Raw genomic sequence first — 17252 nt, 5'->3', positions numbered from 1 at the left:
CAGGGCAAGGCAAGGCAAGGCAAGGCAAGGCAAGGCAGGCAGGCAGGCAGGCAGGCAGGCAGGCAGGCAGGCAGGCAGGCAGGCAGCCAGGCAGCCAGGCAGCCAGACAGGCAGGCAGGCAGGCAGGCAGGCAGGCAGGCAGGCAGGCAGGCAGGCAGGCAGGCAGGCAGGCAGGCAGCCAGGCAGGCAGGCAGGCAGGCAGGCAGGCAGGCAGGCAGGCAGGCAGCCAGGCAGCCAGGCAGCCAGGCAGGCAGGCAGGCAGGCAGGCAGCCAGCCAGCCAGCCAGCCAGCCAGCCAGCCAGCCAGCCAGCCAGCCAGCCAGCCAGCCAGCCAGCCAGCCAGCCAGCCAGCCAGCCAGCCAGCCAGCCAGCCAGCCAGCCAGCCAGCCAGCCACTCCCACTTTGTATTTATATGCATTCAATTTATATTCAAACATTATATATGTTAAGGGCCTTGTTTTAGTGTTTATTTTAAAAATGACAAACATCGAGTCATTTTACCAGTCCTTTAGCGTTAACGGTGATGCATTTTAAAACTGAACATAAATCGCCTTTTCTGGATATATCAAATATCGAATCCGCTTAATGTGCCTACAATTCAATCATTCAAAAAATACATAATTTACATCAAGCCTTTTCATAGAACAGACAATAAGATTTGTACATGCAAAATAAAAAAAAAAATCCTTTAAGTTATCAATACAATGTGAGAAAACTTTACTTTTATAACTAAAGTTGCACAATTATACCAACTCTATGGTGGCTGGGTTGTAAGGTGTGTGGCTGGTGTTTTGGAAGTCGCGAGTTCAAACGACCCAATGGGAATAATACTTTTTTTTTTTTGCCATACAATCTTCCTAATACTATTATGTAGGTTTGTGTGTGTGTTTTTTTTATTCATTCTTTGGTTTTATAGATGACATACATATTGACTCCTTTTACCGGTCCTTAATTAGGCTCTGGGGAAGCAATGGTGGTGGTGGTGGTGGTGGTGGTGGTGGTGCATTTAAAACTAAACCAAAAATCACCAGTTCTGGACGCGTCAAATATCATATCCGCTTAATGTGTCTACAACCTAATTAAAACTACACTATTTAATTCATTCATATCATGTGCATATTGGTCATTATGCTCATACAACCGACATCAAAATTTATTTTCATTATTAGAATCATACATTTCATCAAGTAATACAGATACAAAGAGATTTTCTTTCTGAGAAGACCGTTAGTATTGGCTTGCAGGCAGGCAGGCAGGCAGGCATTTGAGGGTTATTATTTCGCCTGTTGATTGGGGGGAGGGTTGATGTGTTAGGGGGTTTTCGGTTAGATGTGGTGGTGGTGATTGGTGGTGGTGGTGATTGGTGGTGATTGGTGGTGGTGGTGGTGGTGGTAGTAGGTGGGAGTTGGGGGTGGGGGGGTGGGGGGGGGGGGGGGGTGGGGAGGGAAGGGGAGGGGAATGATGGTCTGTGGATTCCTTCTCCGTACCCTTTACATATAAGCAAAAATATGCCTTCTTGTGGGTATAGAAACATTAACACAAATTATATCAGTAACTGATATTGTAGCCTTTTAAACAGAAAAGATTTGTACATACAAATACTTTTTAATTATCATTTATTTGTGGAAATGGCATTTACGTCATTAAATTGATACCTCAGCATCAAGCTAGTGTCCTGCAGCAGTGGTCCAGTGGTAAAGTGTATATAAGTGATGCGTATTCTTGGAGTTGCGAGTTCAAACCCGGATTAAGCTATATATATATATATATATATATATACAACATGTTTTGTTTTGGTTGTTTGTTTTTGTATAAAGCCTCACACAATATCTATATTAAGCGAGTTTGTTTTAAACATGACATACATATTAATTCATTTTACCAGGCCTTATTCCACACAACTCCGTGAATTTCCCGTGGAGCCAGCCATTCAAACAAAAACAAACGAAACAAAACAAAACAAAACAAAAAACATTATTGCCAACAGCATTTGGTGTTCCCAGGCGGTCACCCATCCAAGTACTAACCAAACCCAACGTTGCTTAACTTCGCTGATCGGACGAGAAGCGGTGTTCTCAACGTGGTGTGGCCGTTGGCATGAGACTGCCTACACATTGTGGCTAATAACCAACTCTTTTAAGTCATCGCGGCAGGATACGGACCTGCTTGTGGTGTCTTAATGGTAATTGTATCCTAACATATTTTTGTCTCCTTGGCATGGATATTTAACATCGTTTATTCAGTCTTGGGTTTATGTTCTTTCGCCATTTACAGACATTTTACATCTACCTACTTCCTCAGCCTGCCCTGCCAATTTCTAATGAATTTGTGGATTTTCTTTTGTAATACAAACATGTGTGTGCTCATCTGCTCTTCAGTTTTTATGATATTTGTCTCATCTGTCCTGCTTTATGATACTTTTACAAAGAACATGAACAAATGCTTCTATTTTAGAGAAGATATGGGATCCAGGTTTCGGAGCCGTAAAACCAACCGTCGTGATTGGTGGACGAGTTGCCAGGTTGCAGCTTCTGTACCGTGCCGGCACATAAATAGGTTCGGCTCAAGCGGCGGCAGCATCATTCCCCCGTGACTGTCTGAGCGTCTCTCATCACCTTGGTTGGTTCATCATCATCATGGTAGAAGCAAAGCCTACCAAGAAGGCTGCGGCTGCTGCTGCTGCTGTGGTGGCCACCACCAGGAAACCTCGCGTCCAGGTTGCTCACCCGAAAACTAGTCAAATGGTTCTAGCCGCGGTCGCAGCACTCAAAGACCGTAAGGGCTCGTCTCTACAAGCAATCAAGAAGTACGTTGTTGCCAACAACAAAGTCGAGGCTGCCAAGATCGCCATTTACATCCGAAGATTTCTCAAGAAAGCAGTGGCTGACGGCATTCTTGTTCAGACCAAGGGAAGTGGAGCTAGTGGATCATTCAAGCTGGCCGTAGCAGAGAAGAGGGCCGTTCTAACTCCCAAGAAAGCCACCACAACCAAGAAACCATCTACAGCAGCAAAGAAGGCCGTGGTAACTCCCAAGAAAGCCGCCACAAGCAACAAACCACCTACAGCCTTGAAAAAGAAGCAGCAGCAGCAGCTTGTTGTTGGGAACAAAAAGCCCAAAATAAAGAGAGCTTCAAAATCTCCCAAACCACCCAAGGCAAAGAAAGCTGTCAAAAAAACAACAAAGGCAAAATAAACGACGACATGCAAGCAGCATGAATACACATGACAATAAACATCCAGGCCTCCCCCCCTCAGTGGAGGGGCCTCATATGATTCCAAAAAAGAGTTTAGTTTTGTAGACAAATAAATCATTACTTTTGGGGTAGATTTACTCTGTATATTATATATATATATATATATATATATATATATATATATATATATATATATATATATATATATATATATATATATATATATATATATATACATACATACATGGGTGAGGTGATATGGTACCAAAGTTTTGGGTAAGGTGATTGACATTTACACAAGATAAAACACGAACCAATGGGAATAAAAACATAAGAATGGAAGTAACTGCAGAAGGCCTATTGGCCCATAACACAAGCACTTCCTCTTGATGCTTCTATATTGGTTCAGAGTCTTGAAGCTATAATAATATATATATATATATATATATATATATATATATATATATATATATATATATATATATATATATATATATATATATATATATATATATACACACAAAACTAAATAGTCTTGTTAGACAAATTGCCCCTATTAGAGGCAAGTTGACTAACAAGCCGAATGACTGGCAATTGTTTTGAATTTGAGTTAAATCTAACATAGAAATGTAATCAAACCTAACCTAACCTATGCTAACCCAAGCTAAGCTAACCTAACCTAACCTAAGCTAACCCAAGCTAAGCTAAGCTAACCTAACCTAACCTAACCTAACCTAACCTAAGCTAATCTAACCTAACCTAACCCAGCAATTCATGATCTTAATATAATACTGTTAATTGGATAAACCAATTTGGAAAGAAATGTTCGAAAATAACAAAATTAACTGTGCTTGTTAGGAAAATTGGGCCTTGCATACTTGTCCCAATAGTGTGGTTCTCGCTTTTAGGTACGACATAAACGTATACCTAAGTTGAGAGAGAAAAAGATTCTCACTCAAACATGCATATCGATTGCCAGTCCTGAATTCTGGGTAAATATTCGTGTCCTCCCTTTTCATTTACCATCATTTGGATACTATCAAAACAGCTCTGAGAAGGATAAAATGAATAAAACGGGTAGCTCCCTCATGTAAAAAGGAAGAGTTGGGAAAGATCTCTCTCTCTCTCTCTCTCCCCCTCACACCCCCCCCCCCCCCCCACCAATGATCCTGCTCTGCTAGTATATAACGTAACAAACCTTCCCCCCCCCCTCCCCAATCAGAGTCCCTTTAAGCATGCGAGGATAAAAAATAGATTTCATAAGACCCAATGTGCTAGCTGATATCAAAACAATTTATGTTATCGTCTATTAAGCCCTTCAGTAAAAAAGTATAGGGACCTAATTAGGTCCCGTTTTGAGGTGGTGGTGGGTGGAATCGATGGATTAGCCAAGCTCTTATCCGCCGAATCCGTAGAGGGTACGACCCTGGCGCTTCAGAGCGTACACCACGTCCATGGCAGTGACGGTCTTCCTCTTGGCGTGTTCCGTGTAGGTTACAGCATCACGGATGACGTTCTCGAGGAACACCTTCAGGACGCCACGGGTCTCTTCGTAGATGAGACCCGAAATACGCTTGACGCCGCCACGACGAGCTAAGCGACGAATAGCGGGCTTGGTGATGCCCTGGATGTTGTCACGTAGCACCTTACGATGACGCTTGGCGCCACCCTTTCCGAGTCCCTTGCCTCCCTTGCCGCGTCCAGTCATGGTGTTGTAGTTGTGTGAATCGAATTGATCGAATGCCATTCATTCATTTAAATATAGGTCAAGATACCCTTATGGGTGAGCGTGGAAGTGGGGATAGGGGAAGAATTAGTGGGGGTGAGAGGAAGGGTTTTCAGTATGAGGTAAAGTGCCAGGGCTAGACCCAGCTGCATGGCATTGAAATCCGCACGATTTCCCGACTATATCCCATCAAGCGGACGTACTAGTAGCATTGCAACTCCTGCCTGCCCTTACTTTACGCTTGTGGTCGAGTAGACACGGCTTTCTCACAACGCTTTCAAAACTGCAGTTGCCTACTCGTCTGTTTCACGTCCCTGTGAAATGACTTTTGCACAAATCCAAAAAATAGAGCAAAATCAGCGATAATAGTGATTGAGGTGAGCCGCCTGTTGGCTGCAGCCAGAGGAAGGAGGGGAGGGGCAACGGGGTGACGTAGGCGAGTCGAGCAGCCAATGGCGCTCGAGCAAGCGCCTCGAGACGGCGTATATAAGCAAAAATTTTTCGGCGCCGGCCATCACAAACCACAGTTGTTCACCATGGCTCGCACCAAGCAGACTGCTCGCAAGTCCACGGGAGGCAAGGCTCCTCGTAAGCAGCTGGCCACCAAGGCAGCACGCAAGTCTGCTCCTGCCACAGGGGGTGTGAAGAAGCCTCACCGTTACAGGCCCGGAACGGTCGCCCTGCGTGAGATCCGTCGTTACCAGAAGAGCACCGAGTTGCTCATCAGGAAACTTCCCTTCCAGCGTCTGGTGCGCGAGATTGCCCAGGACTTCAAGACCGATCTTCGCTTCCAGTCGTCTGCCGTCATGGCTTTACAGGAGGCATCCGAGGCTTACCTGGTCGGTCTCTTCGAGGACACTAACCTCTGTGCCATCCACGCCAAGCGTGTCACCATCATGCCAAAGGACATTCAGCTTGCTCGCCGTATCCGTGGAGAGCGTGCATAAGCTAAATCGACCACCCTAGTATACACCAAACTCGGCCCTTCTCAGGGCCAAAATATCCTTCTAAGGAGATTTCAGACATTCCTAGCATCAGTCATATGAATTAACCTTCATCTACACATATAATAAATAAATAAATAAATAAACAAATACACTAATTTAGGTGTCATACATACACGTGATATCAATAAATCAAGTCATTTGTAGTACAACCTGTTCTCTTACAAACAAAACGCCGTCGCTTTTCGCTCTTATGCACTGTCAAGGATCACCCACCCCCCCCCCCCCCAAAATAAAAATTGTCATACTGTACTAGAAATAAAAGCAGCTTGTATAAGTGACATACTGTCCAGTCCTGTTTTATTCTGTTTTCGGTCCTCTGGCTTAATCTGTTAAGTTAGGAGATGACATTTTAAATTAACCGTTTTCTTGACATTTTCAAACCTAAGAGGGTGGCCTGCATAGTAATCCTAATGTGGAACATAACAATGAATCTCTAATCTCTAGAAAAAAGATACCGAGTGCTTATATGTGTTGAGAGAGAGAGAGAGAGAGAGAGAGAGAGAGAGAGAGAGAGAGAGAGAGAGAGAGAGAGAGAGAGAGAGAGAGAGAGAGAGAGAGAGAGAGAGACAGACAGACAGACAGACAGACAGACAGACAGACAGACAGACAGACAGACAGACAGACAAGACAGACAGACAGACAGACAGACAGACAGACAGACAGACAGACAGAGACTGAGAGAGAGAAACACACACAGACAGTTTCATAAATATTCTCATTTTATAGCTATTTGCTTTCAGTGACAGAGGTTTTTGTTATAATAGTATTGGTGTCTAACACTCACAATCTCTTTAGAAATTAAAGTGTGGCTCCAATGGAGCCGAGTTTGTTGGTTTGAGGCCAAGCCACCACCACAGGGCAGTAAGTAAGCCGTTTACTTGGAGGAGGTGTACTTGGTGACGGCCTTAGTGCCCTCAGAGACGGCGTGCTTGGCCAGTTCTCCGGGCAACAGGAGCCTTACAGCCGTCTGGATCTCCCGACTGGTAATGGTGGAACGCTTGTTGTAGTGGGCCAGGCGAGAAGCCTCGGCGGCGATGCGCTCAAAGATGTCGTTCACGAACGAGTTCATGATCGACATGGCTTTGGAAGAGATACCAGTGTCGGGGTGGACCTGCTTCAGCACTTTGTAGATGTAGATGCTGTAGCTCTCCTTCCTCCTGCGCTTCTTTTTCTTATCGCCCTTGGCAATGGCCTTCTGGGCCTTTCCGGCCTTCTTGGCAGCCTTTCCAGATGCCTTGGGTGGCATGATGATGCTCGTGCTGGCTGGCGTTGCAGTACAATAATGAACTTTTGCGAATCAGAATCAGAATAATACAGGAGAAGATGCCCATAGGGGCGAGTTTGGAAGTGGGGACAGAAGAAGATAAGGGGGGGTGAGAGGAAGAAGATTTGTAAGAGAAAAAGTGCCAGGGCTAAACCCAGCTGCGTGTCGTTAGGTTGCGGCTTTCGAGGCAGGGACTCAGTCGGGTGTTTTCAGTGACAACATCGGGACATCACAAACTCACAACATCACAGTGATTGGCTCAAGAGCGTCAGGGCTGAACTTTTTTACGGATTGTTTGTGCTGGTTGTTGAGAGCTGAATATGTAATGATAGTGGATGCTGGGTGTTGAGAGCTAAAGTTTAACGAAATATAGAGTTAGGAAGAGGATCATGGATGGTAGAGAAGAGGTCATGATTGTTTCGTGGTAGTCTGAGAGTGTGTAGGAGAAAATCAATGTGTTGTTCATGATGAGTGAGTAGTCTATCGATTTGTTTGTCTGATAGAGTTTTCCAGTAGGTATTTAGGGCAGGAATGTTAGTACTTTCATGGAGACTTTGACTGGTATTTAACTCTTGCCATCGGGTGTTGAGTACCCATCTTAGTGCTCTATTCTGTATTCTTTGAAGTTTTATTTTGTTAGTGCGTGCAGATAGAGAAAGAGCTAGTGGAGCGTATGTTAGGAGAGGTCTAATAAGTGCTTTGTAAAGGTGCATTTTTGTGTCAGGTTTTGCAAATCTAAGTCTGTATAGTTTCTTCATGGCTTGAAGAGCTATTGCATGTTTCTGTGTTATGTGTGTGTGGAAGAGTAGTTGTCGATCAAACCCACAACAGCAGCAGCAATGTCAGGACGCGGCAAGGGAGGCAAAGTGAAGGGCAAGTCAAAGTCTCGCTCCAGCAGGGCCGGACTTCAGTTCCCCGTGGGCAGAATTCACCGTCTGCTGCGTAAGGGCAACTACGCCGAACGCGTCGGTGCTGGCGCTCCTGTCTACCTGGCAGCCGTCATGGAATACCTCGCTGCCGAAGTTCTCGAGCTCGCCGGTAACGCCGCACGTGACAACAAGAAGACCCGTATCATCCCACGTCACTTGCAGTTGGCCATCCGCAACGACGAAGAACTCAACAAACTTCTGTCTGGCGTAACCATTGCACAGGGAGGTGTTCTTCCAAACATTCAGGCAGTTCTTTTGCCAAAGAAGACAGAGAAGAAGTAAGCACTTCTGCCACCCACCGCGACAAATACCATAACCAGGCTCCATCCGGAGCCACACACACTTTAATAGAGAGATTCAAGTAGACAATCAACTTTCAAACATTAATAATAACATTTATATTGATTTCATTTGGAATGTGTACATAACAAACAAACAAAACAAAATTATAGGGGATATTCAGCATCACTTGGAATATTAACCAATCATATAAATCCAATATATATTTTATATTTTACTTTAAGCGAGGAATTCATATTCTATCCATTTTTAATCATACAAATGAACAAAAGCAATTCTTCACTAGACGTAATGAATGAATAAATGATCAAGGTTTTAATGTGTTTCATGAATATATATATATATATATATATATATATATATATATATATATATATATATATATATATATATATATATATATATATATATATATATATATATATATATATATATATATATATATATATATATATATATATTAATACTTGTGAACCAGAATATGTTTGAGCAGCAGCGATCGTGCCTGCCATTGGCCGAAGTGCAACAATTCAAATAATTTAAAGGGCCTGCTCGGGTATATAAGAGAGGCTGGGAGACTGGGGCCGGTGGTGGGTGATGGGTGATGAGTGATGGTGTGGTGTGGTGTGGTGTGGTGTGGTGTGGTGTTGTTAAGAGTTGATTTACGGCCAGCCAGCCAGCCAGCCAGCCAGCCAGCTGCAGCCAAGGCAGGGCAAGGCAAGGCAAGGCAAGGCAAGGCAAGGCAGGCAGGCAGGCAGGCAGGCAGGCAGGCAGGCAGGCAGGCAGGCAGGCAGCCAGGCAGCCAGGCAGCCAGACAGGCAGGCAGGCAGGCAGGCAGGCAGGCAGGCAGGCAGGCAGGCAGGCAGGCAGGCAGGCAGGCAGGCAGCCAGGCAGGCAGGCAGGCAGGCAGGCAGGCAGGCAGGCAGGCAGGCAGGCAGGCAGGCAGCCAGGCAGCCAGGCAGCCAGGCAGGCAGGCAGGCAGGCAGGCAGGCAGGCAGGCAGGCAGGCAGCCAGCCAGCCAGCCAGCCAGCCAGCCAGCCAGCCAGCCAGCCAGCCAGCCAGCCAGCCAGCCAGCCAGCCAGCCAGCCAGCCAGCCAGCCAGCCAGCCAGCCAGCCAGCCAGCCAGCCAGCCAGCCAGCCAGCCAGCCAGCCAGCCAGCCAGCCAGCCAGCCAGCCAGCCAGCCAGCCAGCCAGCCAGCCAGCCAGCCAGCCAGCCAGCCAGCCAGCCAGCCAGCCAGCCAGCCAGCCAGCCAGCCAGCCAGCCAGCCAGCCAGCCAGCCAGCCAGCCAGCCAGCCAGCCAGCCAGCCAGCCAGCCAGCCAGCCAGCCAGCCAGCCAGCCAGCCAGCCAGCCAGCCAGCCAGCCAGCCAGCCAGCCAGCCAGCCAGCCAGCCAGCCAGCCAGCCAGCCAGCCAGCCAGCCAGCCAGCCAGCCAGCCAGCCAGCCAGCCAGCCAGCCAGCCAGCCAGCCAGCCAGCCAGCCAGCCAGCCAGCCAGCCAGCCAGCCAGCCAGCCAGCCAGCCAGCCAGCCAGCCAGCCAGCCAGCCAGCCAGCCAGCCAGCCAGCCAGCCAGCCAGCCAGCCAGCCAGCCAGCCACTCCCACTTTGTATTTATATGCATTCAATTTATATTCAAACATTATATATGTTAAGGGCCTTGTTTTAGTGTTTATTTTAAAAATGACAAACATCGAGTCATTTTACCAGTCCTTTAGCGTTAACGGTGATGCATTTTAAAACTGAACATAAATCGCCTTTTCTGGATATATCAAATATCGAATCCGCTTAATGTGCCTACAATTCAATCATTCAAAAAATACATAATTTACATCAAGCCTTTTCATAGAACAGACAATAAGATTTGTACATGCAAAATAAAAAAAAAAATTCTTTAAGTTATCAATACAATGTGAGAAAACTTTACTTTTATAACTAAAGTTGCACAATTATACCAACTCTATGGTGGCTGGGTTGTAAGGTGTGTGGCTGGTGTTTTGGAAGTCGCGAGTTCAAACGACCCAATGGGAATAATACTTTTTTTTTTTTGCCATACAATCTTCCTAATACTATTATGTAGGTTTGTGTGTGTGTTTTTTTTATTCATTCTTTGGTTTTATAGATGACATACATATTGACTCCTTTTACCGGTCCTTAATTAGGCTCTGGGGAAGCAATGGTGGTGGTGGTGGTGGTGGTGGTGGTGCATTTAAAACTAAACCAAAAATCACCAGTTCTGGACGCGTCAAATATCATATCCGCTTAATGTGTCTACAACCTAATTACTTAAAACTACACTATTTAATTCATTCATATCATGTGCATATTGGTCATTATGCTCATACAACCGACATCAAAATTTATTTTCATTATTAGAATCATACATTTCATCAAGTAATACAGATACAAAGAGATTTTCTTTCTGAGAAGACCGTTAGTATTGGCTTGCAGGCAGGCAGGCAGGCAGGCATTTGAGGGTTATTATTTCGCCTGTTGATTGGGGGGAGGGTTGATGTGTTAGGGGGTTTTCGGTTAGATGTGGTGGTGGTGATTGGTGGTGGTGGTGATTGGTGGTGATTGGTGGTGATTGGTGGTGGTGGTGGTGGTGGTAGTAGGTGGGAGTTGGGGGTGGGGGGGGTGGGGGGGGGGGGGGGGTGGGGAGGGAAGGGGAATGATGGTCTGTGGATTCCTTCTCCGTACCCTTTACATATAAGCAAAAATATGCCTTCTTGTGGGTATAGAAACATTAACACAAATTATATCAGTAACTGATATTGTAGCCTTTTAAACAGAAAAGATTTGTACATACAAATACTTTTTAATTATCATTTATTTGTGGAAATGGCATTTACGTCATTAAATTGATACCTCAGCATCAAGCTAGTGTCCTGCAGCAGTGGTCCAGTGGTAAAGTGTATATAAGTGATGCGTATTCTTGGAGTTGCGAGTTCAAACCCGGATTAAGCTATATATATATATATATATATATATACAACATGTTTTGTTTTGGTTGTTTGTTTTTGTATAAAGCCTCACACAATATCTATATTAAGCGAGTTTGTTTTAAACATGACATACATATTAATTCATTTTACCAGGCCTTATTCCACACAACTCCGTGAATTTCCCGTGGAGCCAGCCATTCAAACAAAAACAAACGAAACAAAACAAAACAAAACAAAAAACATTATTGCCAACAGCATTTGGTGTTCCCAGGCGGTCACCCATCCAAGTACTAACCAAACCCAACGTTGCTTAACTTCGCTGATCGGACGAGAAGCGGTGTTCTCAACGTGGTGTGGCCGTTGGCATGAGACTGCCTACACATTGTGGCTAATAACCAACTCTTTTAAGTCATCGCGGCAGGATACGGACCTGCTTGTGGTGTCTTAATGGTAATTGTATCCTAACATATTTTTGTCTCCTTGGCATGGATATTTAACATCGTTTATTCAGTCTTGGGTTTATGTTCTTTCGCCATTTACAGACATTTTACATCTACCTACTTCCTCAGCCTGCCCTGCCAATTTCTAATGAATTTGTGGATTTTCTTTTGTAATACAAACATGTGTGTGCTCATCTGCTCTTCAGTTTTTATGATATTTGTCTCATCTGTCCTGCTTTATGATACTTTTACAAAGAACATGAACAAATGCTTCTATTTTAGAGAAGATATGGGATCCAGGTTTCGGAGCCGTAAAACCAACCGTCGTGATTGGTGGACGAGTTGCCAGGTTGCAGCTTCTGTACCGTGCCGGCACATAAATAGGTTCGGCTCAAGCGGCGGCAGCATCATTCCCCCGTGACTGTCTGAGCGTCTCTCATCACCTTGGTTGGTTCATCATCATCATGGTAGAAGCAAAGCCTACCAAGAAGGCTGCGGCTGCTGCTGCTGCTGTGGTGGCCACCACCAGGAAACCTCGCGTCCAGGTTGCTCACCCGAAAACTAGTCAAATGGTTCTAGCCGCGGTCGCAGCACTCAAAGACCGTAAGGGCTCGTCTCTACAAGCAATCAAGAAGTACGTTGTTGCCAACAACAAAGTCGAGGCTGCCAAGATCGCCATTTACATCCGAAGATTTCTCAAGAAAGCAGTGGCTGACGGCATTCTTGTTCAGACCAAGGGAAGTGGAGCTAGTGGATCATTCAAGGTGGCCGTAGCAGAGAAGAGGGCCGTTCTAACTCCCAAGAAAGCCACCACAACCAAGAAACCATCTACAGCAGCAAAGAAGGCCGTGGTAACTCCCAAGAAAGCCGCCACAAGCAACAAACCACCTACAGCCTTGAAAAAGAAGCAGCAGCAGCAGCTTGTTGTTGGGAACAAAAAGCCCAAAATAAAGAGAGCTTCAAAATCTCCCAAACCACCCAAGGCAAAGAAAGCTGTCAAAAAAACAACAAAGGCAAAATAAACGACGACATGCAAGCAGCATGAATACACATGACAATAAACATCCAGGCCTCCCCCCCTCAGTGGAGGGGCCTCATATGATTCCAAAAAAGAGTTTAGTTTTGTAGACAAATAAATCATTACTTTTGGGGTAGATTTACTCTGTATATTATATATATATATATATATATATATATATATATATATATATATATATATATATATATATATATATATATATATATATATATATATATATATATATATATATATACATACATACATGGGTGAGGTGATATGGTACCAAAGTTTTGGGTAAGGTGATTGACATTTACACAAGATAAAACACGAACCAATGGGAATAAAAACATAAGAATGGAAGTAACTGCAGAAGGCCTATTGGCCCATAACACAAGCACTTCCTCTTGATGCTTCTATATTGGTTCAGAGTCTTGAAGCTATAATAATATATATATATATATATATATATATATATATATATATATATATATATATATATATATATATATATATATATATATATATATATATATATATATATATATATATATATATATATATATATATACACACAAAACTAAATAGTCTTGTTAGACAAATTGCCCCTATTAGAGGCAAGTTGACTAACAAGCCGAATGACTGGCAATTGTTTTGAATTTGAGTTAAATCTAACATAGAAATGTAATCAAACCTAACCTAACCTATGCTAACCCAAGCTAAGCTAACCTAACCTAACCTAAGCTAACCCAAGCTAAGCTAAGCTAACCTAACCTAACCTAACCTAACCTAACCTAAGCTAATCTAACCTAACCTAACCCAGCAATTCATGATCTTAATATAATACTGTTAATTGGATAAACCAATTTGGAAAGAAATGTTCGAAAATAACAAAATTAACTGTGCTTGTTAGGAAAATTGGGCCTTGCATACTTGTCCCAATAGTGTGGTTCTCGCTTTTAGGTACGACATAAACGTATACCTAAGTTGAGAGAGAAAAAGATTCTCACTCAAACATGCATATCGATTGCCAGTCCTGAATTCTGGGTAAATATTCGTGTCCTCCCTTTTCATTTACCATCATTTGGATACTATCAAAACAGCTCTGAGAAGGATAAAATGAATAAAACGGGTAGCTCCCTCATGTAAAAAGGAAGAGTTGGGAAAGATCTCTCTCTCTCTCTCTCTCCCCCTCACACCCCCCCCCCCCCCCCCCCCACCAATGATCCTGCTCTGCTAGTATATAACGTAACAAACCTTCCCCCCCCCCCTCCCCAATCAGAGTCCCTTTAAGCATGCGAGGATAAAAAATAGATTTCATAAGACCCAATGTGCTAGCTGATATCAAAACAATTTATGTTATCGTCTATTAAGCCCTTCAGTAAAAAAGTATAGGGACCTAATTAGGTCCCGTTTTGAGGTGGTGGTGGGTGGAATCGATGGATTAGCCAAGCTCTTATCCGCCGAATCCGTAGAGGGTACGACCCTGGCGCTTCAGAGCGTACACCACGTCCATGGCAGTGACGGTCTTCCTCTTGGCGTGTTCCGTGTAGGTTACAGCATCACGGATGACGTTCTCGAGGAACACCTTCAGGACGCCACGGGTCTCTTCGTAGATGAGACCCGAAATACGCTTGACGCCGCCACGACGAGCTAAGCGACGAATAGCGGGCTTGGTGATGCCCTGGATGTTGTCACGTAGCACCTTACGATGACGCTTGGCGCCACCCTTTCCGAGTCCCTTGCCTCCCTTGCCGCGTCCAGTCATGGTGTTGTAGTTGTGTGAATCGAATTGATCGAATGCCATTCATTCATTTAAATATAGGTCAAGATACCCTTATGGGTGAGCGTGGAAGTGGGGATAGGGGAAGAATTAGTGGGGGTGAGAGGAAGGGTTTTCAGTATGAGGTAAAGTGCCAGGGCTAGACCCAGCTGCATGGCATTGAAATCCGCACGATTTCCCGACTATATCCCATCAAGCGGACGTACTAGTAGCATTGCAACTCCTGCCTGCCCTTACTTTACGCTTGTGGTCGAGTAGACACGGCTTTCTCACAACGCTTTCAAAACTGCAGTTGCCTACTCGTCTGTTTCACGTCCCTGTGAAATGACTTTTGCACAAATCCAAAAAATAGAGCAAAATCAGCGATAATAGTGATTGAGGTGAGCCGCCTGTTGGCTGCAGCCAGAGGAAGGAGGGGAGGGGCAACGGGGTGACGTAGGCGAGTCGAGCAGCCAATGGCGCTCGAGCAAGCGCCTCGAGACGGCGTATATAAGCAAAAATTTTTCGGCGCCGGCCACGCAGAGTACTTTGCTTTAAGAGGTCAGACCCCACCCTGATCCGGTGCATTAAACCGGTAAGAGACGGGAGACCTCTTAAGGAAAGTGCAACCCTCTAGATCAGGCTCTCCTGCACCCAGCACTGCCGGGTGGGTAAACATTAGGCAGCAACGATTAGAGCCATGATCTACCGAATCAAGGTACGATTCAGAGGGAACCAGACCCCTACTCGATCAGAGATATCGGATTTGATCACCACTACAACCAATGTTGCACCCCTGGACGTCGTACTCAACGATGATGGACCCCCTCAACTGCTGTTCAGCAGTGCCGAGGCCGTACAACGCCTCTTTAACCCCATTCACCTCACTGCTCTCGAGGAGGCGCACATGTTCCTCACCCCACCACGACACTACCTCGCAGCCAGGACTGTTTTCGTAAGGAGAGTGAGCTCCCTCATCTCCGAAAAAGCTACCACCGACGTCGCCACCAGCATAACCGAAGACAACCCTTCCTTGACTGCAGTCACCGTAAAATTCATCCCTGTGCAGGACAGCCACCTCTCCACTATGAAGGTCACCTTCACCTCGCCTGAGGAAGCTACCTCTGCTACCACCAACGGCTTCCGGTGCTTCGGCCTCGCTTGTACACCCCGACAAATAACAAGAGAACATTACTACCAGCTACGACAGTGTTTTAAGTGCTATAGTTATGAGCACTTCACTAAAAATTGCCCATCTCAGGACCAACGGTGCAGCAAGTGCGCCGAGAGTCACCACTTCAAACAATGCACCAGCGACTTCCTCAAATGCCTTCTCTGCCAAGGTCACCATACTGCCGTCTCTGCTGAGTGTCCAAAAAGACGTCAAGAAATACAGAAGATGACCGAAGCCAGGCAAGCCAACACCACACGACGAGAACCGTCAACATTCAACGTGCAAGCCGCCAACTTTCCTCTGCTTCCGGGAGGGGGCGGAGCTTCTGCACAGACTGCATCCCATTGGGGCCCTGGGTCCCAGCCCGCCAACCAATCATCGACGCAGCAGCAACAGCCACAACTTTACTCTGCTGAATCAACAAGCCAGCCCTCACCACACCAGATGCTGCTCCCTAACAGGAACCATAACGTCATAATGGGACTCATCCGCACTGCTGAAATGATTGCAGGCACGAACACCAAGGAATTTGTACGAATTCTGAACATTTTGTACGCTGACAACGGTTTACCAACATTTACTGTTCGTGACGAGCTCTTCACAACAACAGCCTCAGCCAACACCAATACGACTTCAGCAACAAATACCACTTCTGCCTCTAACATCAACATCACCATCTCTTCAAATGCATTGGCAGATATCCTGTCTGCTGACGCCCACCCTGTGCAACCTGCTACAGACTCTGCAACATCCTTGCACACTGCTACTACTCCAGACGAACCATCTACTTCTCCAGTGGTACCTGAGACTGCACCAACTTCACCAGCTTCACCAGAAAATACACCAGCCGCACCCGAGACTACACCAGCTTCACAGGTACCTACACCTGATGCTCCTGAAAACCAACACTTGTTTTCCGATGATGACTCTACTGCCTCGATTGACGTTGAAGCACAATCACCATCTCCAGCAACACAGGAGTCTCCAAGAGTCTCCGCACTATATGATCAACGTGAACAACTTACACTTGGAACTCCCGAATACAGACGCCTCTCCAGCAAAATACTCAACACAAGGTATGCGGAATGCCTGCTGAATGATCCAAACTCAAAGTACATACTAAGGAACGAAGTAATCTTCGTTGAATGCGACGAAACCACATTGTCAAAGGACCTTTTCCCACCAGACTACGCCGATTACAAACATCAAATGATTACTCGAAGCAAGAAGAAAGAAGAAACACCAAATTGAAGAAGAAGAAGACACCACATGAAGACTGATTGTTTCCACCTTGAATGCTGAAGCACTGCCACCGCCGCCTTCCAGACCCGCCTCCAAGCCTAGCCAGTTGTTGGGTTGTTTGCAGCATCGATGTATTGCCACGCAGCTGGGTTTAGCCCTGGCACTTTTTCTTCAACTTCAGCATTTCCTCTCACCGACTACCCTTCAGCTGTCCCCACTTCAAGGCTCGCCCCAATGGGCATCTTCTTCTGTATTATT

General features: G+C 45.4%; 2 non-coding genes across 2 annotated transcripts; both read right to left on the bottom strand.

Annotated features, from left to right (window-relative positions):
* Positions 1-1977: 1977 nt before the first annotated feature.
* Positions 1978-2096, bottom strand: LOC138361570 (5S ribosomal RNA). Its single transcript, XR_011227035.1, has one exon. It is a non-coding gene; the product is annotated as a 5S ribosomal RNA (ribosomal RNA).
* Positions 2097-11604: 9508 nt separating this feature from the next.
* On the bottom strand, positions 11605-11723 carry LOC138361569 (5S ribosomal RNA). The gene has a single exon (XR_011227034.1). It is a non-coding gene; the product is annotated as a 5S ribosomal RNA (ribosomal RNA).
* Positions 11724-17252: the final 5529 nt, after the last annotated feature.

This window comes from Procambarus clarkii, unplaced genomic scaffold (genome assembly GCF_040958095.1).
Source record: "Procambarus clarkii isolate CNS0578487 unplaced genomic scaffold, FALCON_Pclarkii_2.0 HiC_scaffold_487, whole genome shotgun sequence".
Lineage (NCBI taxonomy): Eukaryota > Metazoa > Arthropoda > Malacostraca > Decapoda > Cambaridae > Procambarus > Procambarus clarkii.
This window is presented reverse-complemented; position numbering and strand designations above follow the sequence as displayed.